We start from the raw sequence: 15,131 nt of genomic DNA, 5'->3' as shown, positions 1-15,131 counted from the left end.
CTTTTTTTCCAGCTGATGTTGGTAAAAGTGCAAAAACAATTTAATGAAGGAATGATAGCCTTTTCAATAAATGGTGCTGGAGCATCCATAGACAAGAAAATGAAGCTCCACCTACATCTCACACCTTACACAAAAATTAACTCAAAATGAATTACAGATTTAAATCTAGCACATAAGACCATTTAACTTTTAGAAAGGAGAACATAAGGAATAATCTTTGGGATATTTTTGGGATCTGTGTATAAGTAAAAAGTGCTTAGACTTGACACCAAAAGTGTGATTCATGAAAGGAAAAATTGATAAAGTGGACCTTAAAAAAATTAAAAACTTTTGCTTTGCAAAAGACCCTGTGAAGAGGATGAAAAGACAAGCTACAGACTGGAGAGGATATTTGCAAACCACATATCCAATAGAGGACTAGTGTCTAGAATATACAAAGACTCTCAAACTGCAACAGGAAAAAACCAAACGATTCAATTAGAAAAATGGGTGAAAAACACGAACAAACATTTCGCTGAAGAGATTATAAGGTGGTAAGTAAGCACATGAAAAGGTGTTCAACATAGTTAACCATTAGAGAAATGCAAATTAAAAACCACAATGAAATATCACACTACATACCTATCACAATGACTCAAATAAAAAATAGTGACAGTAACAAATGTTGGGGAGGATGTGTAAAAACTATCACACAATCATTGCTGGTGGGAACATAAATTGTCACAGTTGCTCTGGAAAACAATTTGGCTGGTTCTTATAAAACTAAACAAATACTTTTATGACCTAGTAATCATACTCCTGGACATTTGTTCCAGAGAGATGAAAACTTATATTCACATAAAAATTGTTCAGTAATGTTCATAGCAGCTTTATTCTTAGTAGCCCCAAACTGGAAACCACCCATATGTCCTTCAGCTGCTGAGTGGTTCAACAAACTGTAATACATCTACAATGGAATACTACTCAACAATAAAAATGAATGAAGTTTTCATACATACAATGACTTGGATGAATCTCAAGCAAATTGTGCTGACTGAAAAAAGCCAATCCCAAGGTGATTCTATTTATTTCTAAAATTCTTGAAATGACCAAACTGTAGAGATGGAGAACAGCTTAGTCCTTGCCGGGGGTTAAGCGTAGAGCAACATGAGGGATTTCTTATGGTGATGGAACTGTAGTAATGGAATGTGTTCTTGACTCTGGTGATGGATACAGAAACCTACACATGAAATACAATTACATAGAACTTAATACACAGATACGAAAATGAATACATGTAAAACTGGGGAAATCTGAATAAGATGGGTAGATTGTATCAATGTCAATTTCCTAGTTGTGATATTGCACTATCGTTTTGCAAGATGTTACCATTTAGGAAACTGAGTAAAGTCTACACAAGATTTCTTTGTACTACTTCTACAAGTGCATGTGAATCCACAGTTATCTCAACATTAAAAATTTAATAACAAGAAAAGAACATGGATCTTTGTAGAACATTCTTTTAAATTTAAAACAGTTATTTAAAATAAATATATATGAAGTCCTGTAACAATTGTGCCTACATATACACTTAAATATTCTTAGGCATTAAATTTAACTTAGGAAGGGGGGACATCTCTTAGTCGCTTAAAAATTTAAAAAGATTCCTGACTAGGATGTATTTTTTTAATTTTAATAATTGGAAATTAATATTAAATTACTGTTAACAGCAATGGAATTAACATTTTTCAATATTTTATAGTTTGGTCACAGCTAATTCAATACTTCAGTTTCATTTTTGAATTTCTATGAAATATTAGTTATGAGTTTGTATGTTTTATATTATATAGGTTTAGAAAATAAGAAATAATTGTAAGTGATTCTTATGGAATTATAAGTGGTCCTACCAACAGCTGGCTAACCATAGCTCCACTTTGGAGTACTCACTGGGATCAGTCCTAGGACTGTAGTGACAAAGTGCTTTAGCAAGGGAAGCGATGCATTTAGAAAATATTTTAGGGGCCGGCTCTGTGGCCGAGTGCTTAGGTTCGCGTGCTCCGCTGCGGTGACCCAGGGTTCAGATCCTGGTCGCGGACATGGCACCGCTCGTCAGGCCACGTTGAGGCGGCGTCCCACATCCCACAACTAGAAGGACCTGCAACTAAGATATACAACTATGTACCGGGGGTGGCGGGTGGAGGGGGGGGCTTGGGAAATAAAGCAGGGAAAAAAAAAAAAAAAGATTGGCAACAGTTGTTAGCCCAGGTGCCAATCTTTAAAAAAAAAAAAAAATTTGGTTACGTGTGGTTTTGAAGAATCTCTGCTGAACTGAATCTGTATTATAAAATTTGACTTTTCTTATTCTGCATCAAACTACATATTCAGGTAACATTATTATGTACTGATATCTGACTTGTTCTTGCAGTCAGTTCCAGACTCTTGCTTAGTGGTACTATTTCAGCATAAATGTGTTTATCGAAAATAGTAGTGCACGCAGAACCTTGGTAAATCAAAATGGAAAAGTGTGTGTTATTGGTTTTGAATAGAGTATTTTTTTATTGTTGTTAATACAGGCACAACTAAACTAAAATAGCTTTCTTCATGTTTGTATTAACTAAAGATTTTATATGTTTGATGGAAATATTTTCTATTCATCAGCTTTTAGAATCTGATAAAAAATAATATATATATAAAAGCTTTTCATAGGTGGGATTTTCTGTAAATTTTCTTGCAAAGGAAAAGATATTTTCTTCCGGATTCAGTTCAGTAACAGTTCTTGCTCGTGATATATCTCTTTTTTGACAGTATGTAAGCCTGTAATACTAGGAGGAAAGCCACCTGCATAATAAATATCGTTCTGGTCTCTCGTCTTATTTCCTCTAGTTGTGACAATCATTGGGTATATACTGTTCCATAAAAGGCTATCCTGTGAAGAAAATACTCTCATGTTTGTAATATTTGTTTTCCATAAAGTTCAGAATCTAATTTTGAAATATTACACTTATTTTTAAAAGTAAAATACATATTAATGAGTCTATTTTACTTTTATGAAAACATTTGATATTTTTCCATAATGTTTCCCTATGTCTAAAATTCGTATATAAATATATCTATGTCTGTCTCTCTTTCTCTCTCTATACATAACCCTGCTATTTTGAAATACATGGTTTTTGCATATAGTGGGCATTTGTTTCCTGTGGCTGCTGTAACAAATTACCACAAGCTGGATGGCTTAAAACAGAAATTGATTCTCTCACAGTTCTGGTGGCCAGAGGCCCCAAATCAAGCTGTCTGTATAGGCAGCGCCACACTCCCTCCAGAGACTCTGGGGGAGAGTCTGTTCCATGCCTCTTCTAGGTTTGTTTCCACCCCCCAGTCCCGCCCATTTTTTAAAAAATTGTGGTGAAATACACATAACATAAAATTTACCATCTTAGCCATTCTTAAGTGTGCAGTTCAGTGATGTTCACAATTGTATTTGCCTTTTCTAGCTCTTGTAGGTGCTGTTCCTTGTCATGCGTTCATATCACTGCAATTTCTGGCTCATCTTCACATTGCGTGCTGTGTGTGTGTGTATGTGTGTGTGTGTGTGTAAACTCCCTCTGACTTATAAGGAGAAGTTCTTTCCCTCAAGAGCCTTAACTTAATCACATCTTTTGCCATACAAGTTAATATTTACAGGTTCCAGGGATGAGGAAGTAAATATATTTTTGGGACCCCATTATGTCAGCCTGTCACAGTAGACATTCATTAAATGTTTAATTATAGCCCATATACGGAGTTATTTTGGGGATTATTTTATGTAAGGGATTCCTTTACATATAAACTTCACAAATCAATTGGACAAATCGGAAGGTGACTACAAGGTGCCTCTTGGGCCTATACGGATATGGCTCAAGCTTTTCTTTGAGGCGCTCATTACGTGGCCTGTGCCTTCATGCCCCTTCATCTCTCATCATTCCTAGTCTTGGGGATTCTTATGTATCCAAACACACACATGTTGTTTTTCATTTCTCTCCAGAAACCACAGTATTTTTCTATTCTATACTCTTGCTGATGTTCTCACCTTGTCTGGAATTCTCTCCTTTACCCCTTCACTCATTCTTTAAAACAAATAATTCTTAGCTTTGGGGCTGGGAAAGGAGAAAGAGCATGGATATAGTTTCAAAAAGTATATTCAGTATCATAATAATTACATATTTGGAAAAGTAACAGTTTGTTTCTTTGTTTTAAACTTAAATTACCACAGTTTATTTATCCATTCATCTACTGAAGAACATCTTGGTTGCTTCCAAGTTTTGGCAATTAGAAATAAAGCTGCTATAAACTTATGTCCACACGAAAACATGCCCAGGGATGTTCGTAGCAGCTTTATTGCCAAAACTTGGAAGCAACCAAGATGTCCTTCAGTAGGTGAATGGGTAAATAAGCTGGGGTCCATCAGACAATGGAATATGTTGATAATGGGGGAGGCTGCACATGTGTAAGGGTATATGGGAAATTTCTGTACATTCCTCTCAGTTTTGCTGTGAACTTAAAACTGCTCTGAAAGAAAAAGTCTTGAAAACATTACTTACTAAAAACAAAGCTTGTCATAACCTTGCCTGCTAGAAGTACGTTCAACATATGATTCTCTATCAAACCTCCTTGGGGGAGTCCTCATCAGAATCTTTAAAGTGAACTTTGATGTATTTCTAAAGGGGGAAAGGATTAAAATACTATAGCAAAATATTACTTTAGTCACCCTTCAGAGGCTTTCCCTCAGTCCCTTTATTCAAGCAAGTAGTATACAAAACTATTAATTGCTTCGTATATACCAATCACCTGCCTAATGTATTCACTAGCTTAAAAAGGGTTTGCAGGTATTGATTTTGTGTCACCTTACATGATGTGAAATTGGAAACTATTAGTTTTATGTAAAGTATAAAATAGATGTATATTAATTGAGTCATTAACTCTGTCCTTGATGGATTTAATTTCAGCATACGAAGATTCCTCTTAGACTGGCCTATTCTGGAGTGATTTAATGTATAAGTCAGGAAGCAGCTCTTAGATGATCATAGTTTAGACATTTTTCTAATACACCAAAAAATTCATCTAAAAATACTGTTAAAACTGTAAGAATAGACATGATTAGAATATGATTAACTAATAGTAATTTAGCACCTAGAATAGTTGAAAAACGTTTACATAATTTGAATGTCAATATTCATTTTGGTGCCAAGATAAAACTTAAGAAAAACCCTTTTTAAGAATGATTTCTTCCAAAAATCATTTTTTTACTTTTTTTCAAAAACAATTTTAAAAACAGATATTTCTAGGATATTTTGTTTAAACCTATTGTTATTTTAGCTTTTCTTTCTTTAACTTTACTCAGGGAACATGAACTGTAATCTTCACGGCTTTTTACGTGTTAATTTGTCGTATATATTACTCTCGTTAGTTAAATGCTTTCTGGAAATTGGTAGCTTAAAAATAGAAGACTAAATAAAACAAGTTATCATAACTGATTTGTTAGTTGTGAATGAAATATGTTCAACGCAAAAAACTGTTAACTATTTTATTTTGAAATTTTTAGAAGGGCAAACCGAGAAGAACATAACATTTAATTTTGAAATGAGGTCTTCGTGCATCATTTATTTGCAGCTACATTCTTCAGGGAATATGACCTATCTTTGTCTTTTGAATGACAAACAGTTGAAAATTTAAGACCTTCATCAAAGCAATTCCCCTGCCAGTACTAGTCTGGTCCCTGTGGGATTTTCTCAAGTGCTTTGTCTGGGCTCGTTCTAGACTTAAGTGATGCGGCTTTCATTACATTCCTAGGGAGATTATTTCATCATTTAATATACTTCACTTTAAGAAAATGTTTTGCTCTGTTCAGATTTATACCGTTATTGTGGTCATGCCCTCTTCGCCACCCTTATTTTTTCCCTTTACTCATCCTCTTCTTTGCTTCCGCTGCTATATTTATATTTGTTTCAAGATGATTTGTTCGTTGTATAGAAAGCAAAAAGCCTTTTATGGAGTGATCCATATAGTGTATGTGAGTCTTAGGGAATGAATTTAAGTTTCTAGAAGACCTAAGTGCTAGTAGTAGTAACTTCTACCTTGTGCTTTTAAACTGCACTTATAGGGCTTTTTACAGATCTTTTTCAGCTATTTTTTAATAAAGTCAAAGTTTTTTATTTTTTGAATGATTTGAACAGTTTATATTCAGGAATACTCATACTTTTCTTCTTTTGATTCATGAAATACAAACCTGGAAGAGAAGGAGATTTTGGCAGAATTCCTGCAAGGTTTCTGTCAGGCATACATCATGCTATTTAATTTTCATTATATATTGTGAAATCATATTATTACCGTATTATATAATTGTGTAATTATGAGTTTGTGCCAGTGTCATCTGAAACAAATTAACAATCATAACACAGTTGTATTTTTGCTTGTAACAAATGATAACATTTCATATAGTTGAGTAAATAGTAGTTATATAACAGACATAGCCCAAGTTACAATATAAGTCTTCGTCTGATATATTTTGTGTAATAGCTCATTTCTAGCTGTTTTATGCTCTTTGTTTTCTTTTTGTCTCATCTTTCTAAACATTGTTCTTTTTTGGATTATATGGGATATGAGTATATTTTTTAAAAAATAATATATTCTGTTAGTATTTTTATTGTGTTTTTAGACTAATTGGACAAAATAAAAGCATTACAACTAAAGGATAAAATTAAAATCCTCTGTGATGAATAAGACTAAAGGCCTGGGGCTCTCAGTATATCCTTGATATTCAAGGATTTTACATTGGTGTGCTACGCAAGTGTGTGACATAAAGTAATTTTTTTCCCCAAGGCACAAATTTAAATCCTCTACACCTTAAAGGATCTTCTATGGGAGTTAATTCACTTACTAAGTGAGAGAGCTAAATTGATAAATTGATATCTCAAAACTCCTTTGTTTTTTGCCACATACTGTATTATATACAAAAACTATTATGAAGTAATAAAACTATTTCTTTGTGAAAATGGTTATTCACAAGAAAATGAAAATGTGCTAGTGATGAAACAGCATTAAGAAACAACATATAAAATGTAAAAAGCTTAAAAATCAAACAAACTGAGCACTGTCATGTAAACATGCCATTTATTAACTAGGATAAGGTAGTTACTCTTTAAAAGGTTATAGTATTTCTTGAACATTAAAATATTCTCAGTGGTATACTTTAAAAATAATCAAAAGTCATTCCTGAGAAATACTAACATACACAATCAAATTAAGTTCCTTAGTGAGAGAGTAGTTTTAAGAAGTGAAGATGTCTAAGAAATCAACGAATCTTACTAAAAAAAATAGTTTTTATTAGTCAAAGAAGGAAATGTTGAAACTAGGGAGTTGCTCTCAGATCTATGACTTAAACGTCAAAACTGAAATCCTCAGTATTATTTGGTAAAGTTAATTATTGCAAAAGAATCTATTTTGAGGTATATACATCTTTAAATATTAAATATACCACTAATCTTATGGCAAAACTTTTGGTCATTTAACTAGCTGAAGATAGACTTACGCATATATATTTTTTTCTCTATGTTTCTGATAAAATTTATATGCAGTGAAATGCACAGATCCTAAATGTACAGTCTGATGAGTTTTGAAGATGTATACACCTGTGTAACCACCACCTCAGTCAAGGTACAGAACTTTAATATCACCTCAGAATATTCCCTTATGCCCTTATCTAGTCAATCCCTATCCCCCGTAGGCAAGCAGTCTTCTGATCTCCCTCATGAGAGACTAGTTTTGCCTGTTGTTGCACTTTGTGTAAATAGAATCATACAGTATGTAATCTTATATGGCCAGCCTCCTTTGCTCAGCATAATGTTTGTGAGATTCATCCATGTTGGTGCCTGTATCAGTAGCTCATTCCTTCTCGTTGAACAGAGTTCTGATGCACTGATAGACAACAATTTGATTATCTAATAATCAGTTGATGGACTTTTGTATGGTTACAATTGCAATTAGAGTTTGATTATCTTAATTCTTTAATTTTTTTTAAGAGTATTTTTAGGACAGTTGTAGGTTCACTGCAAAATTGAGGGGAAGGTACAGAGATTTCCCATATACTACCTGATCCCACACATATATAGCCTCCCCCACTGTCAACACCCCCCACCAGAGTGGTACATTTGTTACAGTTGATGAACCTCCATTGGAACACATTATCACCCAAAGTTCATAGTTTGTGATAGGGTTCAGTCTGGGTGTTGACAAATGTATAATGACATGTATCGATCATTATAGTATCATATAGAGTATTTTCACTGCCATGAAAATCATCGGTGGTTTGCCTATTTATCTCCACCTGCCTCTGCTCCCAACCCCTGACAACTGCTGATCTTTTATTGTCTCCATAGTTTTACTTTTTCCGGAACGTCATATAGTTAGAATTGTATAGTATGTAGCTTTTTCAGATTGGCTTTTCATTTAGTAATATGCATTTAAGGTTCCTCCATGTCTTACTTGGCTTGACAGCTCATTTCTTTTTAGTGCCAAATAATATTCCATTGTCTGGATGTACCATACTTTATCCATTCACCTACTGAAGAACATCTTGGTTACTTCCAAGTTTTGGCAATTATGAATAAAGCTGCTATATACATCTATGTGCAGATTTTTTTGTGGATATAAGTTTTCAACTCCTTTGGATAAATAGCAAGGAATGCAGTTGCTGGATTATGTGGTAAGAGTATGTTTAGTTTTATAGGAAACCTCCAAACTGTCTTCCAAAGTGGCCATACCATTTTGCAATCCCACCAGCAGTGAGTGAGAGTTCCTGCTACTCGACATCCTTGTCAGCATTTGGTGTTATCAGTGTTCCAGATTTTGGCCGTTCTGATAGATGTGTAGTGTATCTTCTTGTTTTATTTTGCGTTTCCCCAATGACATACCATGTTGAGCAGTTTTTCATATGCTTATTTTCCATCTCTATGTCTTCTTTGGTGGATTGTCTGTTAAGGTTTTTGAATCATCTTTTAATCATGTTTTTTGTTTCTTATTGTTGAGTTTTAAGAGTTCTTCCTATATTTTGGATAACAGTCCTTTATTGTATTTGTCTTTTCCAAATATTTTCTCCTAGTCTGTATCTCATTTTCTCATTCTTTAGACATTATTTTTGCAGAGCAGACATTTTTAATTTTAATGAAGTCCAGCTTATCAATTATTTATTTGGTGGATTATGCCTTTGGTGTTATATCTAAAAACTCACTGCCATTCTCAGGGTCCTCTAGGTTGTCTCCCATGTTATCTTCTAGGAGTTTTTAGTTTTGCATTTTACATTTAGGTCTATGATCCATTTTGAGTTAATTTTTGTAAAGGGCATAAAGTTTGTGTCTAGGTTTCTGTTTTTACATGTGGATGTCCAGTTGTTCCAGCACCATTTGTTGAAACCAACTATCTTTGCTCCATTGTATTGCTTTTGCTCCTTTGTCAAAGATCAGTTTTTCATTAGTTTTTGAATTCAGAGACTATGTGTATTTAGACATTGTTCCTCAAAATTTTCCACTCAATTATCTCTTTTTGCTAAGGGGAGTGAACTAGGTGATTGGCCTATTAGCTTACATAAATGCAAAATTTCTTTCAAGTGTCTTATATTGCTTTAAATATTTTGTATGAGCCCTTCTGTTAACATGGCAGAAACTCAGTACAAATTCACAAAGCCAAGAAGAATAGTAGAGGGCATCTAAGAGATATCTGTGAAATTTGTGATGATGGAAGGCATATGAATGATTAGTAACTCAGTAAGTGGAGTGGAGGAAGACTCTAATGTATTCAGGGGAGGTTGCTACAGAGGCACACTGGGTCCTAAGCGGAAAGCCTCAGGAATTGGAGGTACCAGTTACCTCCAAAGGTGAGGGTATAAAACAGTGTTGAAAGCATGAGGATTTGTTCAAAGCTAATAAGGGTCATTTAGATCACCCAGGTAGCCATGCACCTCATTCTCCCTCTTCTTGTTTCCTGAAAAAAATCTGGGTTCACAGATACCAAATACAGCTGAACAGGTTGAAGGACTGTATGAAAAACATGAGGATTAAATGAAAATCTACATAATTAACAATGGGAACAGTCTCCCTTTCCTTGCTTAATTGCAAGAATTCTAGCAGCCAGTCTTGTAATTCCCGAGTGCAAGGAGGAACTGATCAAGAGAAAAGACTTGGATATTGGCAGGTAGGGGTGTCTTGAAATACAGTGTCTCTGCATGACCACGCTATACTGAGGCCTCTCCATACCGAGTTTACAGTAAGTTCTCTGTTCCTTACTCTTAAGTATGAATGGATAGTCAAGGATTACCAGGTATTGGGCGGAGGGCTTGGGGGGGGGGGGATGATTCTGTAGTATAAAACCCAATAATCAAATCAAATAAAAATTATAAAACAGCTTTGAGTAAAGAGATGCTGAAGGGGACAGAATAAATGTCTAATAACTTATCATTAATATTTCAGATAAATCAGAGAAGTTTGCATCAGTAAAGCAAAAATAGGATATATGCTATTAAAACAGAGCTATCAGAGAAAGGACGGAGGTCCTGAAAATTAAAATAAGTTTAAAAAAATATTAGAATGGTGGAAGATAAATGGAGCCAGCCTTCCATGAAGTAAAATTATAAGAAAAAGAGATGCACAAAATGGGAGAGGAAAGAAAAGAAAATTTGTTCATTGATCCAAGAATTTCATTCTTTGGTAAGAGTTATAGAAAAAGATAGAGGAAAATGACAGAGAAGAAGTTAATTTTATAAAAGAAAAAATACAAGAATATTTGTTGTATATGTGGGACATATATAATATATATGAAACGCCTACAAAGTACCCAGCACAATGAATGGATAAAGACCCATACCAGGTCATGTATCACTGTGAAATTTCAAAGTACTGAAATACAAGGATGACCCCAAAAATATCTGGGAAAGGAAGAAAAAAAGGGTAAATACACACAAAACATTAGAAATGAGAAAGTCTTTGAACGTCTCAATAGCAACACTGGAAGCTAGCAAAGAGTAGATCAAATTTTGAGGGAGAATAATTTTTAACCTGGAATTCTTCTGTAACCAGCCAAACTGTCAATAGTCAATAAAGATACCTTTAGATAGTCAAGTTCTCAGAAATTTTACCTCATGGGAATTCCTTCTCATTTAGTTTCTGCAGAGTGTGTTTCACTAAAACAGGGAGTACACCAAGAGAGAAGAAAAAGACAAGTACTCAAGTAGGTAGATATCTAATCCGGGAGAGAGGCAAAGGGAATGGTCCGTTGATAGTGATGGGCTGAAATCCCAGGATAACTGGTTTGCTCCAGCCCCAGGGAGTAACCACCCCGTGGGTGAGCGAAAAGATAGAGGGCTTCAGGAAAGTTCTACCCAAGGGGAAAAATGTAATGCCTAATTAATGTTTGTCCGTGTTTAGAGACATTTACAACTCTATTGGAGACTTTGGGGATGAATTAGTGATAAATACATAGAAAACAAAACAAATGCAGAAGTGAAGCAGTAATTAATTCAGAGAACAAATAGTTGTACAAGAAAGAAAATAAAATCATAGTATATTACATAGTTCAGCCAAGAGCAATTTTATACATTCATAATTATGTAAACGTAAAATGATGTATTAAAACGATATAACTGTGGTGGATGAAGGGAAGCAGAGAAAGTGAAGTGGGAGTGAGGAGAGCTGAAAGAGTTAGAGCCACATCTTGCATAGTAAGTAGACTGAAGAAAGAGTAAAGGAAATCATCGTGAATGGCTAAAATTGATGAGTCATGAAAAGTAGCTAAAAGCATTGAAAGGCTGCTTATGTGGAGCTGAAATCTGCTGGTGGACATGGGATGGGACTTTTTCATCATAAATGTTGTAGAACCCTGACTTTTTAAATTATGTACATGCATTATTTTGGTCAAAAATAGAATTCAGAATATGCCTATGACTTTGATATTCTCTTCCATATTATACCTGTGATTGTTTTACTGTTAAGAAAAGTTTCCAACTCTCACAATGCTTGAATTAAATGTTCATTTGATGGTCCAGGTTGATTATGTGGATTGCTGTGCCCACTTTCTTGGCTCGTAGCCACATACTTCTACTAGGATATAAAACCCACTTCGAAAAATATGGATTTAATTATTTCCTCATTATATAAAACTGTGCTGTGAACATTTAAGAACATAAATAATTTTTGATAAAGTTATGGTAGTAACCACTGCTGTATGAATGAAAAATTGTTTTTAAAAAACCCCAACAATACCCCTTTGGATATTCTGTGATTCAAAATGCCAATCCTTATTTTGAACTTTGTTGTCCATCCAAGTAGCTGTTTATCAAGAATCTACTTAGGTGGGTAGTACATTATATGGTGAAGAGTTTGTTTACTCAAATGCAGTTTAGAAGTTTTTGTAAATGTAGATATGACTGCTCTATTGTAGTATCATTGTGTGAGGAAGCACTCCCTAAATCTAAATACTTATGTGGGATCTTATCTCTTGAAAACAATTTGAGAAAAGCTGACTGTATTTAATAACTTTAAATTTGTGAAACCATGGGATTTCTACCAAGTAAAGGATTAGGACATCATCTTCTGTAATGGCCTGTTATGCTTCTGGGCTAGGAGGAAGTACATGACAACAGATGGATTAGATGACCTAACAGTTATTTTTCCATTTAAAAAGAATTCTTATTTTCTTTTTAATAAATTCAGAAAACAACCACTCCACATATGACATTTTACAACAGGGATTAGATCCCTTTCTAGATTGTGAGAGAATCATTGTCTATATTCCAGTACCAATATAAAAAGGTTTTATGTTGATAATTAATAAATATCGTTGTCAACCTATGAAAGAGACTTTTCAAAATAAACTAATGAAATTTACCTGATACACAAGATAAATAACAATATTTCATGCAAAGATGATAATTATGTCAAATACTGTAAAGTCATAATATTTAGAAACGAAAGAGGAAAGTAAGGGGGAATAATTTATGAGTGGGCAAAGATGATTTGAGGCTTGGCTTTTATGATTCATAATAAATATTAAAAATTTTTCCTCATAAGACTGTTGCAGGAGAACTGCAAACAATTTTAATCATAGGAGGCAGAAGGGAATGTTGCCCATTTTTGCTGAAGCTGTGCTTTTTTCTTTAGTTATAAATAGAAAATATGATAATTACAAAGTACTAATCTTATGTGTACAACATTGAGCAAAAAATACAAAATATTTATTTTCTATAATTGATATATTTATGTTCATTCCTTTTATAGTTCTCATCTTCCACCACTCACCAAATTGCTTTACTTCTCCAAGTGACATGTGCTCCTATGACACAGATGTCAGTAACAGCCTAAGCTGGACTGTACCCCAGCCATACAAACTAAGAGAAGAAATATATTGAAATTAGGTTCCTAGAACTTGTGAAGTTCTATGGAATTTGTGTTAGTACAGAATTCTGGGATTAGTAAACAGGTAGAAAGACACGTATTGGAGGATTACATGGAAAATAGGAAAACAGCGATCAATTTTAAGGTAATAAAATGTGTTGAAACTTCTCAAAATTATTAAAATTCTTCCATACTTTCATTATTTGAAAAAAGTAATGATTACTCATTTCAGTGCTGCTTATATTTCCAAATCATATTTTGATCTATTTGCAAGACAGATAATTCCCTTTATTTAGAGAATTTATAATCTAGTGGAACTGTTAGTCGTTTAGCCGGGGTAGTTGGAGAGCGTAAGATAGTTTGAGGGCCGTGGGAATGTTTGTCCCAGAGTGCTAGTGCATGCGACTTAAAAGGCATCCATGAATATTCAGAGCACTGCCGTGAGACTGAAACAGATGGACACGCTGAAAGAAAAGAGTATTTGAATATAGGAAATTCGGTGAAGATGCAATTATAATTTAGTTATAGCATGACCAAGGTAAGTGAGTATGTAAAAGATAAAACTTTTTGCTATTATGATAGGTGAAGTATCAAGGGGCTTCCCATGACCTTATTTCACATGGGTTCTATCACTTTTTTATTTTACTGATGTCTTCCTGTGTGGAAAATGTGGGAGTTAATCTGTAGTCATGAAAACTTGAGGGAAAAAGTAGAAAATCTCAGAAAAATTGAGATTAAAATATATGGTAATAAAATCTGTTGGAGCAATCCATTGAAACATTCTTGGTGGCAAAATTCACATTTGTGAAAGGCTTCAAACTTAGGCTTTTTGATGTTATTTCCAAATAAGATTTTACCTACAGTTCCAGAGAAACCCTGATAGGATGAAAGAATAATTCTCTTATCTTACTACTTAAAATTTGAGTCCCATTATCAGATCAGATTACCTATATTGTGCTATGAATATTTTCAGAGCTTCTGTTGATTATGATCAGAAATGCATAAAATTTTATATTAGACACAGTTGTAAATGTATAGAATTTTATGTTAAATCAATAATTTGTTAAATGTAAACATTTAGAAGTGTTCCTAATTTTTAAGACCCTGTTTGGTGTTTCTTCATTTTTAATATGTCGTGAGCTAAAAGAATTTTTTAAAAAAGGAAGTGGCTCTGAATCTTATCTTCCAAATTTTATTCTTTTTCTGAAATTAAAGAACAAATTCAAGTTGTCAGATTCTTACTTCTGAGAGCCCTGTAAAGGGTTAACTTTGATAGCGTATGCCATTTGGATTGTATCAGTCAGAGAATATGAAATTGTTTGAGGGAACCAAAAGAGGAAAAACTCCAGTAGCCTATCCATGTGATTGTATAACAGTCAGCTTTCAAATTCATGATCGAATATATTGAGCATATTCTCCAACCCTTGGATGCATCCATTATTAATTACAATTATGTAGGGACAGTGTCTAATTGGAAGGTAGTCTGTCAGTTCTGCTTCATTTGCCCGTATTTTCCTTGAAATGTTCTAGGTATTGATGAGAACAGCCTCTTTGTTCCAAGATATCAAAGGTTTTACGATCCAAAATGAGATCATATGTATATGTATGCAGATGTCGCCAGTGTACCATATAGGATGATTGACAAGCCTTTGTTTGCATTATTCTGTGAAGTTCTTTATTTGTTCTTACTTCAGAAAGTGTTCTGTCAGAAGTCTAATGAGGTGGCATTTTCAAGTA

General features: G+C 34.0%; 1 protein-coding gene across 8 annotated transcripts in view; it reads left to right on the top strand.

Moving 5' to 3' along the window:
- XRCC4 (X-ray repair cross complementing 4) overlaps positions 1-15,131 on the top strand; it is a 236,406-nt gene that overhangs the window by 50,820 nt on the left and 170,455 nt on the right. The window lies entirely within an intron of this gene.

Source organism: Equus caballus, chromosome 14 (genome assembly GCF_041296265.1).
Source record: "Equus caballus isolate H_3958 breed thoroughbred chromosome 14, TB-T2T, whole genome shotgun sequence".
NCBI classification, from domain to species: Eukaryota; Metazoa; Chordata; class Mammalia; order Perissodactyla; family Equidae; genus Equus; species Equus caballus.
Note: the sequence above shows the minus strand (reverse complement) of the source record. Positions and strands in the feature narration are given on the sequence as shown.